Source organism: Atta colombica, unplaced genomic scaffold (genome assembly GCF_001594045.1).
Source record: "Atta colombica isolate Treedump-2 unplaced genomic scaffold, Acol1.0 scaffold142, whole genome shotgun sequence".
NCBI classification, from domain to species: domain Eukaryota; kingdom Metazoa; phylum Arthropoda; class Insecta; order Hymenoptera; family Formicidae; genus Atta; species Atta colombica.
This window is the reverse complement of record NW_017259231.1, coordinates 17,324-30,916: the sequence shown is the minus strand read 5'-3', so window position 1 is coordinate 30,916 and position 13,593 is coordinate 17,324.

The window sequence follows — 13,593 nt, the reverse complement described above, 5'->3', positions numbered from 1 at the left end:
GGATTGACATCATATTAACCTTCTTCATGAAACGAACTGTTTGAAATCTCGATAACTACTTGAGAATACTCGATTTTTAACGGATGTCACAAGTCACCGGATCCACCGTTCCCCCGGACGGAAACTATTTCAAGCAAAACGCGCACACCAAATTTAAAGCCCACCTCGAGGAGGTTCATGACAGCTCGTGATCAGCACAATTGCAACGATCGCCGGAGTTGTCTCAATGACGATGGATCATCGGGTTCAGGTATCACGATCTCCGACTTCTCATCGTTCTCGTTCCTCCGTAACTAATGAAGTCGAATCACTAGACGTTATCCGATGTAAGATCGTCGATTCTTCGCAGACCTGCCATAAGACATCAATGGATCACCAACTATCACTGATAGCAACAGTCAATCTCAGGCGGTCGCGACACGAACGTAAACTTGTCGTATAGTTTGAGATCGAGACCAGGAGCGGGATCGGTTGCCTCACGCACGTGTCACGATCCCCGACTGCGAAAATCATTAGGAGGCCGGTAGCGAGTTCCCCGCTTCACGAGTAGCACGAAGAGTTAGAGAGGGGATATCGAAACGACGACGTGGTGGGAGAAGCAAATGGTGGTGGGATACTGGAGTGATGAAGGGAAGAAGACACATAGGATAGGAAGCAAACGCCAAGCGGATGAGAAGGGATGGACGAGAACGGCGGCTCGGGGAACGGAGTTGTATCGGCGAAAGGAGAGAAACGCGAGGATGCTATCCCCACTTCTACACCCACGGATTATAAACCGGAGAGCCTTCCCTATTCGCGTTCTCTCCCCGAAGCTCTACCATTGCGTGGTCCCCGCTTATCCGCGCAAGATGCTGCGCAGTCTCTAGAATACTGACACGGTGCACTACAAACACAGAAACACGCACTCATCCCTGATGCCAAACTGATAACACTCCTCCAACGTACCAACCGCGATCTAAGAAGTTGCGAGAAAATCAATAAAAGATAGAGACAGTGTAATGACCCAGAAAAATTGGCACAATAATAAATTCTATACCTAATTTTATGGACAAATAGAACTATTCGTATCTTGAATCGATTTCTGTAACAGTTAATTCTTTTTATCGCAAAAGCAAATCTCTAAAGTTTGCTTCTGTTGATCCTAAATTTCCAAAAATTCATGAGAATTACGTATATCTCCTTCAAAATGAATCAATGTAATTTTAAATGTGTAACTTTAAATATGTATATGAGAAGGTGGGGCGAGGGATAGGGACAGAATAAATCGATAATAAAAATCAATAATTAAAATTAATCTTTTAGCAATCAACATCTCATTTCTGGAGCAAAAAAATTTCACGAGTAAACTAATTTTTGCGTAACGCATAATTTTTTCTATCTTTATGTAATTCCCAATATTAAATTATCTACTTAAATACTTATTTACTCCAATTGTGCACTGTTACATTGTGTCTTGTCTTCTTCCACCATGTATACTTCGTGACTCGTCATATCACTCATCAATAGATTTCGCGTCGCTATTGTTCACGGATATGAATTGCGACGAATACGGAATCGTCTTCAAACTATCCCCTATTTTTTGCTACCGCTCGAGAATGAGTCTCGATTGCGAGGAATTACGCGTCCTTTACTTCATAATTAAGAGATCTGTTTTTTATTCTTGTATTCAATTGGTACACACGATGCAATGAGTTGTGAAATAAATATACTTTGTTTCATTTCAATTTATAATGCACTGTGTGGATGCTTACACAGAGAGTAGAAATAAAAAATAGATCTATAATTATTTTAGCATCTCATAAATGCGTAAATCATCGCGAAATTTCAAAATAGTTACTTTCAGTCGTTTGTTTAATAATTATGCGCTTTCAATGCAACAAGACTATATTCAAATTTCCGTCTAACAATTAAGTAGCACTCAAATATCGCTATTCACCGTTAAACAAGGATAACGTAACGACAGAGAAAAACATCCGGATGAGAATTTGAACACGCCCTATTGAATAAATTATAGAAAAAAACATGTGCACACATACTTGATAATTGCACGTTCATCGCACTCGGCAAGGAAATAGCTCGGCATAACGTGGATAAAGAAAATCGATTTTATACACAAGGATGCTGATAGCTGCAATTACGAACTCGAGAGTGGCGTCTAATGACAACTGCTATAACGTTAATGCTCTACGACGACACTTTAGTCGTATGCGTGATAATTCTTCGCGACCAAGGCTCTCGAGCGATAACAATAGCAAAAAATAGACGCGAAATCTATTGCAGAGTGATATGGCGAGTCACGAAGTATATATGATGAAAGAAAACAAGTGTAACAATGCACATTTCACACGTCATAACCAGCCAATCAAATGCTAGTAATTCAAATTCTAACCAATCAAATGCTAGCATTCTATTGGTTGAATAAATTGACTACTGCGCATCCTTGAATTTGTTACACCCTACTTCATCCCCCATAGAACATACGGGATACTTACTGACATATAAAGTTGTCAGCATATTAGATATCATGTTCGAGCACTTTTGATATGAATATTCGCCCATCGTAACTATTGATAACAATTTAATAATAATTAATTTTTCATAATAATAATATATTTAAAGATACTATATAAAATACTATAATAATTATAAAATACTATATAAAAAAAATACTATATAAAAATATTTACAATATATTTTTATTATGTTATGTATATATATATATATATATATATATATGAACATATACATTAATTTAAAGAATTAATTATTATCTTAATTATTATCGTTAAACTGTGTGATACGCGAATATTTAAATATGTAATATATGCGTGTCTCAAATTTGGCTCAATATGCTTGCAAATTCCTGTGTTAAGACATAAATGATAATGTGTGTTTGTCCACGACCAGACAGTCGAGACAGCGCATATTAATGTGGCTAACCACATTAATTAATTAACTTCAAATCATAATTAAGTCCATTTTAGTTGCATTGCGAAATGATATGTCCGTAAAATTTTTTTGAGAAAAAAGAACAAAGGAAAACATACAAAAAAAAGTGCGATTAAAACGAATAAAGCCGCTTATGTGATACAGAGATGAAAAATGTGAGATATTTTAAAGAATGTTAAAGTGTAATCGATGCAGAACAGAGATACGCGTAAGTATATACGTACTTAATAATTTATATTTAATTTGGATTATCGTGCACTTTAACTGAATAGAATCTTGATCGATTTTGGGCACACAGCCCCACGGAATCGTCAACGCTAAATTTGTAGTGATCGCGATTACATGTTTGACGTGCTATAACGAACATTCGATACTTTGCGAGACACTCGTAGAAACTTTTTGAGCAAGAGATTTACTTTTATATGACAACATTTGCAAAAAACATATAACGGTTGAACGTGGTTCCACAATCCATCGCGATGCGTTCCATGACTGGTGATAACATAAGAAATACATCGGAAAACGATATTGCGATTCTCGAAATATTGAAACTGTAGGCAGTATACTAATCGCTGCGATTATTCGATGTAGTCGAAATAAAAAGTAGAAAGAAAAATGAAATTTCCGAGAATATTACAAATATTCGATACAATAAATTAATTACAAATTTTAGAAATATTAAAATATTAAAGCCGAATAGCAAATTCAGAAATTGGAAACTTATATAGTCAATGCCAAGACAGACGATTAATTTAATTATTGATTAATTCAACGGCAAAATTACTTTAAAGCAAAGTTTTTAATTACAAAATTGACAATATTGAATTATTTTTCTTTCTATAAAATATAGATATAAATTACAAAAATTAACAAATCCATTCATGTTAGCAAAATGTCAAGCTGCGCTTGGTTTAATGTTAAAACACATTTTTTATAAATAGTTTACTTTATAAAGAATAATTTATTTTATAAAGAACAATTTAAAAAATGCAATTAATTGGAATCTTCATCAAACGAATCATCTTCATCAAATAAATCATATATAAGTGGATTTAATCGAAGACCTTTGATTAATATTCCCAGAGGGCGGTAGCTATCGGTACCTCGATAGTAGATCACCATAAAAAAATAGCATAAATTGCGCACGAGCAAGCAAGATTACTAGATTTCATCAGGGAGAAGCCTAAATGTACATGCCCGTGTTTTGAAATCCGTCTACTGGCGGCCTCTATGTGCGCAAAGTGTGCACGTAAGACTATGTAACCACGAAAATTTCCAGCGGGTAAAATAACTATGGTCCATGGAATTTATTCCGTAATAAATATGTACATTGTTTAGTTCTATTCTGTTATAAATACAGAATATTGCGTGTAACAATGCATTATAAAAATAACACAATAGAGAGAAACAGTACATTGTAAAACACAACATTGTAACAATACATTATAAAAACACTGCACTATAAAAATAATGCATTATAAAATCAAAACTTTCAATCTCCCTTTGATTCCTCTTTTACAAGTTTCTCTTCTACAACAAATCTTTGTCACATACTCAGCAACCTCACATCAACTTGCAGAAATATTAAATAATTTACAAAAATCAAAGATTTTCGAAAGAATGAGATTAAGAAAGCTGAGATGAAAAGATTATTATAAAAGGAGATCGAAAAAGAAACATGTGTAAAGGAGAAATTAAGGAAGTTCATTAAAAAATGCTGAGATTATTTAGTTTTTAACATCAAAACAATTAACAAAAAATGAGTCAAAGATTAAATATTTGTCTCTATTAAATTAATTTGATTCACTGTTGATTATTGGATTATTCCAACTAAACCTTCACATTGAGATATATGTACACTAATTTTATTTTACATACTTTAATATAATTGTCAATAAATAAGGTCAATTAAATAAGTCAATTATATATCGAATGAGTTTTTTAACCTGAGACTGCAAAATATAGAGACTGGAAAAAAAAATATTGTACAAAAAAACGTACGAGGGAACAATTCTATCCCGCAAAAGTTACTCCCAATCCCACTTTCAGGGGAGCGAGAGGCGACTAACTTTTGCGGAATAGAATTGCTCCCTCAAAAATATTGAGGATTTATTTAAAACATTTTTTCGTACATTGCTTATTTTTCCAGATATTTTGCAGGTCTCAGGTTAAAAAACTCATCCGGTATACTAAGAATTTTGAATATAATGATCATTTATTCATTGTCACTTTAATTTTATAATACTTTAATTTTATAATTCTATAGTATTACTTTGATAACAGAATGTGTGCTTGTACAATTTTACTAAATGAATTCTACATATTCAACTAATTTTATTATCATTACAGACAAATTGCGACCGATGTAATAAAAGAATGTAACTACGAAGATCACAAGACTGAAAGCATTGCATTGTTGCGACGAAAAATAGATATGAAGAAATAAATCCATCACTTTGCGTAACTATAATTTACAGAAATTGTACTTAATCGTTTTATGATTTTTATTAAATTTGCGTTAATTTATCTACATGTATACTGAGGATAATCTGATAAATAGATCGAAACGTATGAATTTTTAAAAATTTAAATATATGAAAAATCTGGCTCGTATCTCTTTTGTTATTCATGTTTGTTTAAATATTTGTATCATAATTCTTTATAGCTTAAACAATAAATAACAAGAAGGCTATAAGCCAGATTTTTATTTCAAATTCTTAGAACATACATTTCGATCTTATTATTAGGTCATCCTCAGTGTAAAAAAATTAAACGCAAATTTGACGAAATTAATAAAACGATTAAAATTATACAATTTTATAATAGTTACGCAAAAAGTTGGCAATATTTATTCTGTCTATCTTCCACAATGCAATACTTTTCCTTCTGTAATATTATTACGATTATATTCTTCCATTATAACAGTCGCAATAAGTTCATAATGATAAAAATATTGAACATGATGAGTCATTAAATAAAAATGTACCAGTACATATTCTGTTATCAAATTAATAAAATGGATTATAAAAATTAATTAAAATAACAATGAAATAAATGATTGACATATAATTATAATCTTACAGCTATAATCTCACAATTTTATATTGTTAAATGGAGAAATGGATGAGACATGACAAAACGTTATTAATTTTATATAAATAAATTCGATATGGAGCTACTGCTTAACTTACCCTGGTGATCCTTGGGTGCTTTCCAATTGTAAAATCTTATTGTTGTGCAAAAGTTATGATTTAAGACTAATAAATTTCTTTCGCGCCAGAAATCGAATTCGGCTGAATTCGGCGTAATGCCTGTTGCACAATGGACGAAGTAAGTGATATCCAATGAAAACTCTGCTTTTTTGAACATGACGATACAAAGCAGAGCTCTCATTGGATATCACTTATTGATTGGAGCCCACCCCACCATTGTTGTCGTATTGTCCTCCTATCATTTTCTTTGAAAGCGAGAGCCAATAAGTAAAAAAAAAGACCCCACCATTGTCCTGCGTCCTGTGATGCGTGCCAATGCGTGCTAATTGAATGCAATTAACATAGGAAGGGGGGATTCATCTCTCGCGCAGTACACCGTGCACGAATCCCGTGAAGTTGATTGCGTAATGCACAACGCGCAGTCAATTTACGAAACAGGGCCGCTGCGCCGTTTAGCAGCGGAATTTAAAAACATTTTTCATGTTTCAAGTATGCCCAGTGAGAAATGACAATAAAATTGACGTCGATTGAACTGTAGCCTTTGGAAGAAGCTCCATTTGCTTCTTCCAAATGCTTTAAACGTTACGCTCCAAATGCTACTCTGATTGATCCATTACTGTTCGAATATATCGCTATAATTGCTACATAAATGCTGCAGCCAATCCATCTCCCGAGATGAGTCAGTTGAAGCGAAGCGGGAGAAAAATTGATAATATAATCAGAGTTGGGAGTGTTCCAAAACATTAATGATGTTTTTTCTTCTGATCCGTGAAAACGAAGATAGCCTTAGCTGTGGTAGCTTCTGGTTGGATAATGAAAATGCTACAAATCAATGTTACAAATGCTTTGTAGCGTTTGAAGCGTTAAGTAGATCACAACCATGATAATTTCAATGTCGATTCGATATCGATTCTATTATTATTTCTCACTGGGAGGTACCTGAGACGAATAATGCCTAGGCATTAAATAAGACTCACTTTTAAGTTTATTACTTTAAAACTTGTTTTTTTGCCTGCAATATATGCTTAAAAGATCATAGAAAAGTGTCATAGAAAATAGATAAGAAAGGATTAAAGAATTGGAATCGGTAGCAACACATTTGTTTAATATAAAAACTTGTATGAGTCAGTTTTACAATCCGCTACAAAATTTATTAGTATATACAATGTTTATAATTTATTATAAATATAATATTATTCTATTTCCTAAGTATGGAAAATAACTAATAAATTAATTTTTTTAAATAAGTATAAGTGTTTTTTTTAACAATGTACTTATTAAATAAGACACTGTGATTATTATTATAGCTACTATTATATGTTTGTTACGTGTGGAGTTTACGCCAGAAAATAAGGATTTTCAATGCTGCTGTCTTTTAAAAAATCAAAATTGCATTCAAATTGTTAGAAATTTCCAAAGATTAAAGAATTACAAATAAAATTAAAGATAATAATTGTAATATTTGAGAGTAAGTCCTAAGAAATTTTCTTTCTATGATTAATAATCATTTTAAAACTGATTTAGAAAAAAAATGTTTACTTTCTTTTATTTTTAATTTACTTTTGATTTGGGCCTTATTATATTCATATGCATGTAATAAGAGCTAATGTTAGAATTTAACAAATTCTTTTTCATTCATTTACACATATTCTATATAAAAAATATGTTTTATTTTTGAAAGTGAATAAAATAAAGATTCTCATTTAATTTATTTCAATATCCCATAAATGGAATTTTTTCAAAAAATAAAATTAATTAGATGGACTTTATTCGGCTCAAGTACTTTTATGCCGGTATTCATAGAACACATATTTAAGATCGTTTTAAATACAGATTTAAGACATATACCAATCAAAGGATGATATTCATAGTTTGTTTTTACTTTAAGACCATCTTAAAATACCAATGCAGTCCTTTGATTAACTTTTGACATCTTAAAACTGTAATTAAGACAAATATAAGAATCGAATACCAGCCAGAAAGTATTAGCATTTGTAATACAAATATTAATTTGTGGAAATACTTTATTTAACTTTAAAAACATAGTTATTAAATATCTATATATAATAGAACCGCAAATTATTATTGTTGAGCTTCACGAACATATTATAATTCATCTCAGCAAAGAGAAATTATTGAAAAATGTTGAAAATTATTCATTGACAATTATTCATTGAAGTGATGTCAAATCAAGTTTTTAAATTTTTTTTATTCTTTTCTATCCATAATCTGCTTGAATCAATAATTATGGATTGATTATTTAATTTCTATATCTCATCCAATGTAATAATTTACATTTGGTATCCCAATATTCAACGCAACGAACGTGCGATAACAATAAAGATGAAATTACACAATGTGGCAAACGATTGCGAAATAAATAATGCGTCACAAAAGCAATCAATCAACGTTATTCTGCATCATTCCGAATAGGTGCGCTAATTGTTTTAATGACGCATTTCTCTATTCAGGTGCCATTTCATGTTAACGCAACTGCCTCAGCAAACGAAAATGGATTGAAATGAATTCAGACTTTCAAAAATATTGATTCATGAATATTAAAATGAACGCTTTTCAATCCTGAATGCACTTTTATTCATTTATAAGAATTGAAGCATATCTCTATGCTTTTTAATCTAAAAATAATATTAGCTTTTTCTGTGCACAACACATATATATAGAGAGTCGACGAGATGTTGACAACGTCAACACACACTGTGAATACTGTCCAATACAAAATTTTTAATAGGAAATGCAGTTTTTCAATCCAATTGCATCCAATTGAATCTAATTGAATCCAATTGAATCCAATTAAATCCAAAAAAAAGTATTCGCTATTTAAAATATGCATTCGGATAAAAAAAATTTCAATTCATTCTCGTTTGCTGAGGCTTACACTCAGCATCAAAATAAGTCACCTGATCAAAATTGACAGTCACCTGAACAAAATTGATATTCGTCAATTTTTTTTACGTATCTTATTTTGACACCAAAAATAAAGCAGATCGAGCATTAGCATGAAAAGATCTTTTCGCAGCCCTTTTCACTTCAATTATTAGTCGCATGTTCATTGCGTTGAATATCGAGATACTAAATGTAAATTATTAATAACGTAATAACATAATAACATAATAACATGTTGTATAACGTATTGTTTAATGTGAGAGACCCACGAATTACTAGTTACCAATCTCGGCAAGTAATACCATTGAAAAACATACACCGAAGTAATATATATGTAAGTCGTTGCCTCCCAAACAAAAACTCTGGTTTGATATACAGAATATGTAATATTACGGATCCACGGCAAGATAATAATTTTTAGACATAACTGAGGTTATATCCGATTATATCCGAGAGAATCTCTCTGTTTTTGTGAATCCGTAATATATATTCTGTGCATAGTATTATAATACAATCAATTAGACGAAAATTGAGCGAAATGTCGGAAAAATTATCAAATTTTTGCATAGATCTTTATTTTTGCATAAGGAGAAAAAAGTTTACTATTGTACAGTGATGTGCTTTGGGCAATGAAGTTGAGGAACGCGCCGACAAGACGCTAACCGAAATGGAGCGTCGCACGCGCGCACAAAAAATATCATAACTTTTGAACGAATTATTGTACAGAATCCAAAACGTGTTGAAAAGCTGAAATTTTCAGCTTTTTAATGGAATTGATTTCGTTGTTCTACAATAATTTTTAAATTCGACAATGGATTAAACAATATGTTATATGCAATTTTTTACATTTTTCATAAAATCAGCATTTTGCATAATTTCTTACATGAAAAGTATTGCTTGTGCGACAAAAATTTACAGAATTTTTTCTGTGTAAAATTTTCCGCTCTTTAATTTTTCTTTCTTATATTTTCTTGGTAAAATTGATATTTATCGAGATATTTGCAAAAAACTGAAATTTGGATCCTATTTGTTTAATTATTTTTCTTAGCAGCCAATGGTACTTAGCTATATAATGGTAAACTTTTTTTCTACTTTAATTTTATGCAAAAATAAAGATCTGTGCAAAAATTTATCCTGATGGTAATTTTTCCGAGGTCAAATCCTATAATGACTATATACCACTAGGATTCATTTGAGAAGAAACGATTTATATATCTGTGATCACCTTGGTGCTCTCTAATGATAAATCACTTTCTGGGATCGCAGATTAGCATTTCATATCTGAATCTATATGTATGAACCCACTAGGGTTCATATTGTTATATTTATCTAAACATATAGAAATGGATTCAGTAGAGGGGTCAACCACTGGGAATCAGTGTACATTTCTTCAGAAATATATTGCGACAATACAGTAATAAAATAGGTAACAGCTAGCAATACATAGCAATACATAGCAATACATAGGAATACATTAACAATACTTGGCAATATTGTGCACAATAGACGGCAATACAGAGATGATATGAGATAATAGATGGCAGTAGAGACAACAAATAACAACGTTGTATTGATACAGCAGTGTGACAAAGAAAAGTGATAGTCTGTTAACGTTGTGCTTATATGTATCAAAATATCTGTAATGAGCGTTTAAAAAATTATTTAAATTTTAGATTTCTGAAGTATTCCCTCGGTAAGCGTTTAATCTATCTTCAAATATATTAGAAGAAATATTATTCTACCAGAAAGAAATCTAAGCTCGGTATTCATAGTTTCTTATATCATGATCGTCTTAAGTAATGTCTAATATGGCCCTCTGATTGATTCGTGACATCTCAAGACTTGAACTTAAACGGTCTTAAATATAAGAATTGACTACTGGCTTTGAGAGTGGTCATCCCGGCCTTTTTCATATACCTAATCTCAAAAGTTTGATTGTTTGCCCTTGTTTAATCAACGTAATAGCATGGAAGAGAACACAATCGTGCAAATTATCCTTACGAAATTAGATATACGAAAAAGGCCGGGATGACCATTCTTAGGTTTCTTTCTGATCTTACTAAATGGTCATTATTATTAATTTCTTTTTGTTTATTTACTTACTGGAATATTTTTTAAAATTTAACTAGAATTTTAATATATTTTTGACATGTATGCTTAAGACAAGATATTTACTCATTTGCTTCGACTATTCCGTTTTTCTATTTTTGTATATTTATATTCTTATTTTTACTTTTAAGAATACAATCTGACAACAGTATCTACACATTTACGAAAAATTCCATTAATCTTTTTTATTTCTTATAACATATATATAAATTCGCAATAAAAAAATAATATCTTTTATTGTTGAGATTATTATTTCGGATTTCAGATTTAAAATGGAAGCTAAAGAAATGTATTAATAAAATATTAAGTAATTACCAAATAAAACTACCAAATTATATACAATTACTTTTAAACTATGCAGGCTAGGATAATATTATATCAATTTCAAAATTAGATACCTGCATAATAGAATTAGAAAAAATTTGCAAAAGAAGATTTAATAAAACTTTTAAATGAAAATGAATTAATAGAATTATTTGGAATATACAGTCGAAATCCATCAATCAATTTTTAAGATCGCTGATGGATATAAGAAGCTATTATTACAAGATATTAAAAGATATCTGTATCAAAGAAATTGAAAGTATTTCAAATAAATTTTATATCAAATGTAATAAGAAAAATAGTTCTTGTAAAGAAAAAAATCAAAAGAAAAAAAATTGTCACGACAAAGAGATGCGGAAGAAATAATTGAAAATAAAAATAAAGAAAATAAAACAAATAATGCTAAAGAATATATAGAAAACTTTGCTAAAAATTATATTAAAAAATGTATTAACGAATATTGTGAAGAAAATGTTGAAGAATTTATTAAACAAATTGATAATTTAAAGATTAATATAGATAGTGAAAATTATTGTGCAAAAATTAAATGCTGCTTTTGCTTTTTTTATTTCTACAGGATATTCGATGAAAAGTTTCAAAATTGGAAGAAAATGGATACTATCCAATTTTCCACAAACATATTTTAACTCATATGAGAAATATTAAAAACAAAAACATAAAAAAATAATAATTCTAATAGTACTTTACTTTCATTTATAAAAATACAAAAATCTAATGACAATTCACTTCCAAATTCACTTCAAAGAGAGAATGAAATTCAAAATAAATTCATAAATATTTCATCTGGTGATGATCTGACTTCATCTGATAATTGTAATAATTATTTTAATTACATTAATAGTGATAGTCTGGTTAATAGTGATGAGTTTGGTCAATACCATTCAAAATGCAGAAATTTATATTTCATCCAACATAGATTCTATAGAACTAGAGAAATGTTTCATGAGCTGTTCGATAAATTCAATAAGTCAAATACAAAATGAAACCTCAAGTTTATTAGAAAAAAATTGAGGAAACAGAATTTTTATGAATGCAGAATTGTTGAGGAGGCTACAACAATTCTGCGACATTAAACTGTGACATTAAATAATAAGCCTCAATCTCAAAAAAAATGCAAAAGCTAAGATGACCAAATAACAACGAAAACTAAAAAAATTTAACAAATCCCAAACCAAAATTACGGATTATTTCCTTAAAATTATAAAAATAGTTATTGAAGACCACCCTGATATACAAAATATTTTATTAAGCGTTACTAATGTAGAAAATAGAAGTGAATTTTCGAATATAAGTTCATTCTTGAATTGTTTAAGAGATGCAGCAATAATATCAAATACAAGAAATACGGAAACAAATTTACTGAATCTTTAAAACTTTTTAGTTTATATAGTTTTTATTGTTGGTGATCGTTGTATGAACTTTTACATGTTAATCTACAATGTATTACTATCGATTACAACAATTAATAGATGCTTAGATAAAGAAAGTAATATAATCGACGGGATTGTTTGATTAAAAGAATTAAAGTTATTCTTAACAAAACGAAATTATCCACTGAATGTGTTTATTTCAGAAAATCAAACCACAATAATTAAAAATGTAGCGTATAATTCTAAAAGCAATAGAATAATGGGCTTCTTCATATAAAAAAAACGGATTTCCTAAAAATTATTTTTATGTTAATTCTGTAAAAGATATTGAAAATGCTTTTTCAAAGTATATTGTTGGCTGTAATGCGTATGTGTACATGGCTCATTTATTGATAACGCACCAGCATTTTATTTAATAGTCTTTGCAAGTGACAACAAATTTAATCATAGTGACATCTTAGATAGATGGACGTTCTTGAAAAATGAATTTGAAGAACTTGGTATACAAGTAACTGGATTTTCAAGTGATGGTGATACAAGATGCTTAAAAGCCATGAAAATATGATTTAAAACTCCTTTATCGTCTAAAAATTCATATCATTCTTATTTTCAGGTAATCCAATTCTTTCAATTTTTTAAACAAAGTTGCTAAATTAAGAAGTTTTATATATATATAAATTTATTATTATAAATTATTATTTTAA